This window comes from Pongo abelii, chromosome 5, assembly GCF_028885655.2.
Source record: "Pongo abelii isolate AG06213 chromosome 5, NHGRI_mPonAbe1-v2.0_pri, whole genome shotgun sequence".
NCBI lineage: Eukaryota > Metazoa > Chordata > Mammalia > Primates > Hominidae > Pongo > Pongo abelii.
Window position 1 is genome coordinate 20431440 of NC_071990.2, and position 12500 is coordinate 20443939.

General features: G+C 41.3%; 1 protein-coding gene across 3 annotated transcripts in view; it reads left to right on the plus strand.

The window, feature by feature from the left end:
* The window catches only part of E2F3 (E2F transcription factor 3), a 91463-nt gene that overhangs the window by 11862 nt on the left and 67101 nt on the right, over positions 1-12500 (plus strand). The window lies entirely within an intron of this gene.

Genomic DNA, 12500 nt, shown 5'->3' on the forward strand with positions numbered 1-12500 from the left:
ATTAGTTAGAATGGGTGGGGTGGTTGTGAGTGACTCCGTGGGCCATACCGTTTTCTGAGGGGCTGAGGCTGAGCACTGGAAATGGGACTTTGGCATAGAGGTTATAGTGGAAGTCTTGATGAACAATAGCAGGCCAAGACCTGGTGTCCCTAGCTTACAAATAAAAGAAATTTAACATGGTGCCACAAAAACCTTTCATCATTTTCACTTCTTCCTCTGTAATATGAAAACGAGACAAATTCATCAGGTTGATTTTTGGGGATCGATACTGTCAGGGCTCGCAGAGACGAGCCATCAGATGTTATTTATTACACGCTTTACCCCGTCTCCTAGCTGCTGTGAGAAAGCCCACAGTTTGCAACCTCACAAAGCAAAGAGCCAGCTGGAAAGTACTGTACATCCAGAAAGGTCACATAGTCCTGTCCTGAACCAAGATAGCTCTTTTTGCCATGATTTCCTATGCTCTCTGATTTCTCTGATTAAAAAAAAAAATCTTGCATTTATTTTCTTAAGCTCTAGCATCCTACAGTTTAAACATATTGAGTCTTTGAATATTCCTGTCTAGGAAAGAGCCATGTAAATTCTAAGTATCTCTATAACTGACTTTTAATATGTTACTTGTGTTTAAACCCAATTTGCAGTACCCCTTTTGTTGGCTAATTTTGTCACTATGTTGGGTAGCAGAACTTGTGACGATCACACTAATAACGTAGTTTCCCACCTTTCTTGTTGCTGTTTTCCTTGTTAGCATCTCAGACATCCCAATTCTGGGAATAGTCTCTAGGAGGCAAGGTTTTCAGCTTTGGAAATCCATGCGTGACACAGTGGTGTGGTATGGAAGGCGTGTGGACTTGAAGACCTGGCTCCAGAAACACGCTCTGCCAATTACCGTGTGTGACCTTTTATAAATTACATCCATGAGCTGTAGTTACCTAAAATAGTGATCCTCTCTCCTTCACTGGCTGGAAGGATTAAATGAGATAGTGTTTATAGGAAATGTACTTTGTGTTCCTTAGTTGCCTCCCCCCGCCACTCCCCGTGGTAGGAACTCTTGAGTACTTGTCAAATCTGAACCCTCGGCATTTTTACCTCCTTCAGGGAAAACTATTGGACAGGCTCTTACTGAACACCCGCTTTTGTGCAGAATGCACTTCCTGATACTCTGGGAGTTTCAGAGGCTACTAAGATGTCCTTCTGGCCCTCGAGGAGTTCATCTGGAGACGGGGGAGATGACACATTTTCTTCAATAACTGAGAAAAGAAAGGGCAATGAAGACCATAAGAAAATAGCAGTGACGTTTCTTAGGCATCCAAACTTGACGGAGGGGACAAAGGAGGCTTTAGGAACTTTTAAACTAGAACAAGACTTCAGCACTCTTAACATTTTGGTCAGATACTTCTTCGTGGTGATACTTTGTGGGCAGTTAACAGTGGTGGAGGGCTCTCCTGTGCATTGTAGCAAGTTTAGCAGGATCCCTGGCCTCCACCCACTTAGACGCCACTAGCACCCCTAGTTAACAACAATCAAAATTATCTTCACACTGTCAAATGTCCCCGGGAAGCAAAATCACCCCCAGCTGAGAACCACCAAACTAGACCTTGAAGAAAGGGTAGAAGAGGATATCATGTTTGCCTCTTCTATATATAGTACATATTTAAATTTTAAAATATGATATACATTTTAAAAGCAACTGATTTCTCATAGCTGGATTAACTTTGGAATGCCTGACCGCCCCATGGCACCCCAGAACTGGGATCCACTCCCCCTACTCTTGGTAGTGCTCTGTGCAGGCCATCTAAGCCCTGTCTTTTTTATGATCAGGCATGATATTAATTGGCTGCTGGAAGCCTCTCTAACTTGCAGAAGAAAGGATCAAAGTCTGCAGTTCAGGGAAGGAAGTTTTGCATTTATCATTGACCCAACTGGGTAATTAAGAGCGACTTTCTGCTCAGGATCAACTTCTCAGCGTGGTTTTTAATCCCACTTCATAGTTAGATGATTTGGTCACATCACTTTCCCTCCAAACCCTGTTTCCTTGTCTGTTAAATGAGGAAAATCATGGTTCTTACCTCACAGAGTTACTCTAAGGATTGAATGCAGTAATGCATGTAAAGTGCTGGCTCCATCCCTGGCCGTGTGCTAAACACTCTGACATTTGTTGTCTTCATCATGTATATTGTTATTGTGGTTGTCATTAAGTTGGGCTTCCGTTTCAGGGCAGTTCAGCAGTGAGCAGCCATTCCCTTTGTTGCTGGTGCTTCTGCAGCTATTTTCCTTGCTCACCTATACCCATGCTGGCCCCAGTTTCAGCCACAGGGCCAGCTGACTCATTTATTTAGCAGATATGTGTTAAGCACCTAGCATATGCCAGCCACCATTCTAGGCACCAGGAATACAGCAGTGTCAGAACAGACAAAATTCCCTGCCTCTGTGTGGTTTGGGTCATAGTTGATGAAGATTTTGCCACATCATAAATACCGTGGTCTTATCTTTGGATTCTTTTTATTTTATTTTATTTTATTTTTTTAATAGTTCTAAGTATGTGGTGCTGGACCAGGAGCATTACTTGGGAGCTTGTTAGAAATGAAAGTTTTCAGGTTGTACTCCAGACCCACTGTCAGAAACTCAGGAAGTGGATGTGGGGGTGAGCAGCGCTGGTGTATGGCTTAACAAGTCCCCCACGTCATTCCAATGCACCAAGTTTGTGTGTGAGTCAGTGTTTGGGAAAAGAAAGGAGTAGGGGGGAAACCCAGGCCCTAACTGGGCTGCAGTGTTATATGGTGCCATCAAATAAGGTGTTGCTCATATCATGAGATTCTAATAACATCAGAGTTTACAAAGGATAGTCTTAGGTACACCGAGACAGTTAAAACTAGCAGTACCCTTTGATCTCTTTCCTGGGCCTGGCCACCCCTCCTTTAAAAGGGAGGGCTTTGGGAGGCCTCCTAAGTCACCACAGCACACAGGATTCAGTAACAGAAATTCTTAGCCTTCCCTGGGCTTTTCCTTGCCTGATATACAAGGAAGTTGCTTTCCCCACTTTTCTCCAGACTTTTGGCATGTTTGACAATTATTTTTTCTTCTTTTAATTCCTTCAGTTTTTATTGGCTTCTTACCTGGCAACATTAAAAAATTTTATAGCTGCAATCAAATTGCCAACTGGATGGACAAGGCTTATCTGAAAATGAAATGGTAGCTCTCCTTTGTATGTCTGGTAATTTGGGTATTTAAAGATACAGTGAAGAGTAAATGAAATGACAGACCATGGGAAAGTGTCCAGTGTGGAGCTCGGCACAGGGTGACCATTTGATAAATGGTGGTACAGTTTTCCTCCCATCCCAGCTCATTATAAAAACCAATAAAGGCGTTAAATAGACACCACGGTTCTTTGTGTGAAAAGCTTTGGATTACATACAGTCTGAATGAGTGAATACCATAATGTAAATTATAACCAAAATAATGGAATCCAAAATCTTAAGTAATAACTTTGAATAAAAATAAGTGTTTTAAAAGTTAATAACTTTTTAAAAAATAAGTGTAATTAAATAAACTTTTAAACTTAAAAAGATGTTACTTGATTTTTATTTCCTGATAATGGATTTAAAAAAAAAAAAAAAAAAAAGCCCAGATTAGACTGGCAGAAATACTTTTATTTCTGCACTAGCCCAAAGCCTGGATATGCTTATAAGCATATAACCTGTCCATTTAACAGCTGTCATTTAATTCACAAACACTAATTAATTACAGCCATGTTAAAAGGAGTATTTGGGGGGTTTGGTAGTTCCTTTTGAAGAAAACCTGTGTCTTGAAAATGCATATGAAAGATTACCAGGTTCTGTTATATATAGTCCAGGTTTGTCTTGGTGGTTCTATTCTAAAAATCTCTCTCTGACCATCGGTGGGCATTTCCTCTCTCTTTCTGTCTACCTACAGCCAAAACAAGTTCTGGTTACAGTGACAGTTTTAAGTTTGCCATTTGTGGTTGGTTCTATTATAGAGGCTGGGAGAGGGAGGCAAGCAGTCCTCACTTCTTGCTTCCTGCCTTGCTCTAGAGTGTAAGGATCAGCTTCTCTAATCCCTTGACCTTCAGTTCACTGCTCTGTGTAGTCAGGGTAGACAAGGGGTGGCCCTCAAACACCAGCCACCTCTGGAGGTCTAGTGTGACTAAACCACTGTCTTCTTTTCCAAATCCAGCACTGAGGACCGAGGTGTGGACCTCCCATCTGACTTGTGGAGTGAAAGAAATGGAAATAGAGCAGCGCTGTCCATATAGTCGAGTTTCGTAAATATTTGTCAGATGGAACTAGAGATGTGTTATCACATTTGACAGTAACAGGTGGCAAGTGTTGAGCTCTTTTAAGTCTTGCTTTTTATTTCTTATAATATGCAAATAACTGTTAAAATGGCCAGCCAGTTGGCTGTCTGTTTTAGCTAAGGTAGGTCTCTCGCAATTTTTGCACCCTAGGGAGATCTCAATAGGAGTAGGTCTAGCCCTAAACTGTGCAGGGTTAGGAATTCTGATTTACTGATCTGGAGGGCGACTTTGTGTTAATCAGAGTTCTAAAGGCTGACAAACTAGACTGTGAACTTAATACTTACCCTGAGAAGTATAACTGCCAAATGGACAGTTGCAGAAATTGGTTATTGCCTGTGTTCCCGATCAGAAGGTTATTAGCTGTGTCAGAGCAAAGGCATTGAATGATCCCATTACTATCTTCCAGCTGGGGTCTCCTCTCTAGAGTGTACCTGCAGGGGAGGGAGTACTGCTGGCCGCTTGTGGAGCATATGGACGCTGTCATTCACCCAGGTGTCCAGTTCCATGACTCTGGTGTGAAACACTGAATTTGTTTGTTACCTTTTTTTTTTGTAAGAAAATACTTGTTTTTAGTATCTGCTTATTATTTTTTAAAAATAAAAAATATATAAGGAAGTGGAGTGAAAATGAAAATACTTTCTTCATTCCCTCTTAATCTTGCTTCCTTCCCAGAGATAACCACAATCACAGCTTGGCCTTTCCTTTTTATAATCGTTTGCAAATCTATATTTTATTTATATAAAATTAAAAACGATTCAAAAATACAGAAGTGCACATCGTGGCTTGCCCTTTTGCTTAGTATTTCCGGAGACATAATTCCCTATCTGTATATATTGATGCTCATTATTCTTTGTAATAGCTGCGCTGCCACTCATGTAGATATGCCAGAATGTGTTTAGTTATTCCTATTTGATGGTCATTTTTCATTTTAACTGTTGCTGTTATGAACAGTGCTACATTGGATATCTGTGTATATATGTTTTTGTGCTTGTGTGTATTTCTATAGACTGCATTTCTAAGTGTTGAATTTATATCACAGGGCATGTATATTAAAATGCTGATAGATTAGATAGGTCCAAATTACCCTCCAAAAAGGCTGAACAAATTTATATGCCCACCACAAGTGTAGAGAGTTGCCTGTTTTCTCATACTTTTTCCAACACTAGGTAACATTAGTCTTTTTGAGTTGCTGCTTATGCTAGATAGTACTTCCTTTTATTTATTTATTTATTTATTTATTTACTTACTTACTTATTTTGAGATGGAGTCTTTTTCTGTAGCCCAGGCTGGAGTGCAGTGGCATGATCTGGGCTCACTGCAACCTCCGCCTCCCAGGTGTTCAAGCAATTCTCCTGCCTCAGCCTCCCCGGTAGCTGGACACAGGCGCACGCCACCATGGCTGGCTACTTTTTTTGTATTTTAGTAGAGTTGGGGTTTCACCGTGTTGCCCAGGCTGGTCTCAAACTCCTGAGCTCAGTCAATCTGCCTGCCTCAGCCTCCCAAAGTGCTGGGATTACAGGCGCAAGCTACTGTGCCCAGCCAATTTTTATGTATTTATCGAGACAGAGTCTCATTCTGTTGCCCAGGCTGGAGTGCAGTGGTGCAGTCTTGGCTCTCTGCGACCTCTGCTTCCCGGGCTCAAGCGATTCTCCCTCCTCAGCCTACTGAGTAGTTGGGACTAGTGGCGCATGCCATCACACCCGGCTACTTTTTGTATTTTTTGTAGAGATGAGGTTTCACCATGTTGCCCAGGCCGCTTCCTTATTTTACTTGTATGTTTTTTAAATTATTGCTGCTGCTACCACCACCACCGCTACTATTACTGCTACTGACTAATGTTTATTGAATGTTTTTATGTGTCAGGGATAGTTTTAAGCACATGATATGAAATCACTAATTTAAACCTTGACATCTCTGTAAAGTGGGTGTGATTATTGTCCACATTTTACAGATGATGAAGAAAACGAATTAGTAAATTTAAGTATCTGCCCTAATTTGCATTTCTGTGAGTAGCCTCTTTGAATTCTTTATCATTTTTGTGCCCAAGGCTATTTATAGTTTTCTTACTGAATTATTGGAACTTTTAATGAATTATAGATAATGGGCTTTCTCTGGTGTGTGTGTGTGTGTGTGTGTGTGTGTGTGTAGTAAATACAGGCATACCTCAGAGATATTGCAGGTCTGATTGCTGAGCACAGCAATAAAGCAAATGTCACAATAAAGCAAGTCATATGGAGTTTTCGGTTTCCCAGTGCATATAAAGTTTACACTATACTGTAGTCTATTCAGTGGGCAACAGCATTGTATCAAAAACCAACGTACATATCTTAACTTAAAAATACTATATTGCTACAAAATGCCAACAATACCCTGAGCCTTCAGCGAGTCATCTTTTTGCTGGTGGAGGGTTTTGCCTTCACATTGAAGACTGTTGCTGTTTAGGGAAGAAGTCACTGAATGCTGGGTCAGCTGTGGCAATTTCTTCACATAAGAAAAAAATCAAGTTTTCCATGTTGATTGACTCTTCCTTTCATAAAAGATTTCTCTGTAGTATGTGATACTATTTGATAGCATTTTTCCCACACTAGACCTTCTTTCAAAATCGAAGTAATCCTTCCCAAACTCTCCTGCTGCTTTATCAACTAAATTTATGCAATATCCCAAATCCCTTGTTGTCATTTCAACATTGTTCACAGTCATCTTCCATTTCAAGAAATCGCTTTATTTGCTTATCTGTAAGAAGCAACTCCTCATCTATTCAAGTTTGAACATGAGATTGTAGCAGTTCAATCACCTGCTAACTCTCCATTTTCATTCTAGTTCTCTTGCTACTTCCACCACATCGGCAGTTTCTCCACTAAGTCTTGAACCCCTGTCATCCAGGAGGGTTGGGATCAACTTCTTCCAAACTCCTGTTAATACTGATATTTTGGCTTCCTCCCATTAATCATGAGTGTTGATATTGGCATCTGGAATGGAGACTCCTTTCCAGAAAGTTTGTAATTTACTTTATCCAGATTCTTCAGAGGAATCACTATTTATGGCAGCTATAACCTTACAAAATGTACTTCTTAAATAATAAGACTAGAAATTCAAAATTACTCCTTGATTTATGGGCTGCAGAATGGATGTTGTGTTACCAGCCATGAAAACATTAATCTCCTTGTACATCTCCATCAGAGTTCTTGCGTGACCAGGTCCATTGTCAATGAGTAGTAATATTGTGAAAGGAATCTTTTTTTCTGAGCAGTAGTTATCAACAATGGGCTTAAAATAGTCAGTAAACCATGCTGTAAACAGATGTGCTGTCATTCAAGCTTTATTACTTCACTGATAGATCACAGAGTAGATTTAGCATAGTTCTTTTTTTCCGACCTGGGCTGGTTCACCCCTCCTTAGGCAACCTGGTGGTCCCCCGCTCCCGGGAGGTCACCATATTGATGCCGAACTTAGTGCAGACACCCGATCGGCATAGCGCACTACAGACTAGAACTCCTGGGTTCAAGCGATCCTCCCACCTCAGCCTCCTGAGTAGCTGGGACTACAGGCATGTGCCACCGTGCCCTGCGATTTAGCATAGTTCTTAAGGGCCCTAGGGTTTTTGAAATGGTAAATGATCATTGGCTTTAACTTAATGCCACCAATTGCATTAGCTCCTAACCAAAGAGTCAGCCTGTCTTTTGAGCTTTGAAGCCAGCTATTGACTTCTCCTCTCTAGCTATGCAAGTACTAGATGGTATCATCTTCCAATAGAAAGCTGTTTCATCTACATTGAAGATCTGTTGTTTAGGATAGCCACTTTCATGAGTAATCTTAGCTAGATCTTCTGAATAACTTGCTGCTGCTTCTATATCAGCACTTGCTGCTTCACCTTGCACTTTTATGATATGGGGAAGTCTTTCCTTAAAGGTCATGAACCAACTTCTGCTACCTTCCAACTTCTGCAGCTTCCTCACCTGTCAGCCTTCAAAAGAGCTGATGAGATTTAGGGCCTTGCTCTGGATTAGGCTTTGGCTTAAGGGAATGTTGTGGCTGGTTTGATCTTCTATCCAGACCACTCAAACTTTCTCCATATCAGTAATAAGGCTGTTTTGTTCTTGTGTCATTTGTGTGTTCATGGAGTAGCATGTTTAATGTCCTTCAAGACCTTTTCCTTCACGTTCACAACTTGGCTAACTATTTGGCACAAGTGGCCTAGCTTTTTGCCTATTTCAGGTTTTGATGTACATTCCTCACCAAGCTTAATAATTTCTAGCTTTTGATTTAGAGGGAGGGATGTGTGAGTCTTCCTTTCACCTGAACACTTAAGAGACCATTGTGGGATTACTAATTAGCCTAATTTCAGTATTCTTGTTTCTTAAGGAATAGGGAGGCCCGAGAAGAGGGTAAGAGACAGGGTACAGCTGGAAGAGCATTCAGAACACACACAACAGCTATCGATTAAGTTTGCCATTGTATATTGTTTAGTTACTAAACATTATTTAGTGACATTAGTAATTGCAATAGTGACCTCAAAGATCACTGATCACGGATCACCACAACAGATATAATAGTAATGAAAAAGTTTGAAATATTACGAGAATTACCAAAATTTGACAGAGATATGTAGTGAGCACTGTTGGAAAAATGGCGCTGATAGACTAGCTTGATGCAGGGTTGTCACAAACCTTCAATTTGTAAAACACTGCAGTATCCGTGGAGCACAATGAAATGTGGTATCCCTGTATTGTTTTGCCCAAGCCTATTATGTTTCTTTTGATTTTTCTATGATGTATTTCTTTCTATATATGTTTATTTAGTTTTTATAATGTCATGTGTCACTTAACGATGGGGATATAGTCTGAGAAATGTGTCATTAGGAAATTTCATCACTGTGCAGACATCATAGAGAGTACTTACACAAACCTCATGGTGTAGCCTACTATACCTCAAGGTTCTATGGTCTAGCCTATTGCTCCTAGGCTACAAACCTGTACTGTATGTTACTGGGCTGAATACTGTAGGCAACTTAAACACAGTGGTTATGTATCTAAACATAGCAACAGTACAGTAAAAATACAGTTTTATAATCTTATGGGACCACTGGAATATATAGAGTCTGCTGTTGACTGAAAGCATCATTGTTTGGCAGATGACTACATGTGAAATTACAGTGCTTTTTTTTTGAGACCAAGTCTTGCTCTTGTCACCCAGATTGGAGTGCAATGGCACGATCTCGGCTCACTGCAACCTCTGCCTCCTGGATTCAACTGATTCTCCTGCCTCAGCCTCCCAAGTAACTGGGATTACAGGCGCCCACCACCACACCCAGCTAATTTTTGTATTTTTAGTAGAGACAGGGTTTCGCCGTGTTGGCCAGGTTGGTCTCGAACTCCTCACGTCGTGATCTGCCTGCCTCGGCCTCCCAAAGTGCTGGGATTACAGGTGTGAGCCACTGCGTCTGGCCATTACAGCGCTTTTTTTGAGACGGAGTTTCGCTCTTGTTGCCCAGGCTGGAGTGCAATGGCCTGATCTTGGCTCACTGCAACCTCTGCCTCCCGAGTTCAACCGATTCTCCTGCCTCAGCCTCCCAAGTAGCTGAGATTACAGGCGCCCACTACCATGCCCGGCTAATTTTTTGTATTGTTAGTAGAGATGGGGTTTCACCATGTTGGTCAGGCTGGTCTCGAACTCCTGACCTCAGGTGTGAGCCATTGCACCCAGCCAAAATTACAGCTTTTACAGTTTGAGTTTTGTGGCTTGCTTTGGGAAGGCCTTTCCTAACCTGCAAACCATAGCAATATTCTATGTATTTTTTCTCCTAGCTTCATAATTTTATTATTTTGATCTTTAACCTCAGTGGAAGGGTATGTGTATGTGTGTGTGTGTGTTTTAAAGGTGTGACTTTATTTTTCCTAAATGAATAGTCAGTTAAACTAGCGCCATTTATTGGATGGTTCCGCTTTCCCCACGCATGCACTTGAAATTCCCTTTTCTCATATTAGAGAGAGAGAGAGAGAGAGAGAGAGTGTGTGTGTGTGTGTGTGTGTGTGTACATGCATACATGCATGTATGTGCTGTGTGCATGTGTGTCTATGTTGTTCTGTCTCTGAACTTTCTACTCTGCTCCATTGATAACCTTTATCCCTTTGTAAAGAAGCAGCACACTGTTTTGAATACAGTAGCTTTGTGATATGATTTACTATAAATAAGGAAAATCTGCTTCCTGTTACATACTTTTTTTTTCATTAAAATTACAGTTTTTATGTTCATGCTTACTTGCATTTTTACAAATTGGGCTTCTTCTCCCCCATCTACTGTGAGTTTAGGGTTATGAGAAAAAAAACTCTCTGTACTTATTAGATAGTCTACTGCACTGGGAATAGCAGTAAGCTGTTTACATTTTTTATTTCATCTGATACAACAAACCTTGAGAGTTGGTGCCAATATCCTCATCTGTAGATGAGGAAAGTGAGGCTCAGTGATGAAGCAGTTTGTCCAAGGCTACATTTCTGGACATTGGCAGAACCAGGGTTCCAGACCAAGTCCAGGAAATTTCGAAACCTCTCTTAACCATTATGCAACCCAGACACGTGGGGTTTTCTCACAGGATGAGGGCAGGCCATTGTCTAGGGCGGGTTATCAGGTGTTTCTCCATGTCCTGCAGGGTGGTCAGTGGCATTTACAGAGTAGAGTGTTTATTGCATGAAGGGAAGACCTAGCAAGATCTCCCTAAAGGATTTATCCACTGGGGCACAAGAGTTGAAAAATTTGGCTTTGCCAAGGGTATTTGTTCAGATTTAGGATACAAGTCAAGTTGGGACCACAGGCTAAAGTTTAAGTGAGTGGGGAGAGAAATTATTTACCCAATGCTTTTTTTTAATGCCAAACACTGTGTAACCCTTCCTCGGCTCTTTTCTAGAGGTGGTTATGTGGTTTGGAATACAAAGGTGAGGAACACACAGCCCTGGGCATTAAGGATGGGGCAGTAGGCTGGGAGAAGCTGTGCGCACAACCCCAGGAACCTTCTACTTTTTTTTTTTTTTCGAGACAAAGTCTTGCTCTGTCGCCCAGGCTGGAGTGCAGTGGCACGATCTTGGCTCACTGCAAACTCTGCCTCCCGGGTTCAACTGATTCTTCTGCCTCAACCTCCTGAGGAGCCAGGACTACAGGCGCACGCCACCATGCCCAGCTAATTTTTGTATTTTTTGTAGAGACAGGGTTTTACCATGTTGGCCAGGCTGGTCTTGAACTCCTGACCCTAGGTGATCTGCCCCCACCTCCACCTGGGCCTCCCAAATTGCTGGGATTACAGGCGTGAGCCACCGCGCCCGGCCCCTTCTACCTTTTAGAAGAAAATGCAACAACGTGTCTTAGCTCTCTAGTGGAGGAACAGAGGTCTCAGGTGGATCCAGAAACGCTTTGCTGTAGAGGGGCATTTAAACTGGGACATTCATGTGTCTAAATTACCTAACAGTTTGAGCCCTCCCTTCCCCCTCAGGTGGTTACCTCTTCATTTGAGTTCTCTCAGGTGCCTTCTGTTGGTTCTTAGAGGTGAACATCAGGAAAGTAATTTTCTTTGGAGAAGTTTGAAGCAGGCTCCCAAACAGAAGTCCCGCTGAGCTCCCACTGGGAGTTTTGGAAAAGTAATCTTATTTATTAGGAATAGTGTATTGATTTTGTGTGTAAAATGGACTAAGAGGCCTGTGACAATGAGTCCATTTGAAATTGCAAATTTAAATATCTAATACAATAGTTGTGCGGAAATACTAGGCCAGAATATAAATGATTAGCTGCTTAGTGAATTTCTCATGTGCATGTAATTAATTGGCAGTGGTGATGGGGATCAAGTTTGTTTTCATATCCTGAGTCCTTTAATTTACCTTTTCTTCAACAGTTACTGGTGTAAGTATAGGGGAATTAAATCTTAGTGGCTTTTATAAAAATATATAGTTTTGCTTTGTCATTCATTTATTGTTTTTTGGTCTACATTATCCAATTTTGTATTACACAGTAGAAGGCACCGAATCAAAGATTTCTTGTTTTTACCACATGACTGCACTCTTAATTTTGTGAAAGCATAGGTTTACTTCCAGACTGAAAGGTAAATGAAGAATTATTTTGTGATTTATTTAGCACTTGCCGCCCCAATCTTGTTTTTCCCGTCTGCAGTTATGGCTGAAATATCTATTCCATTCCCAGCCTC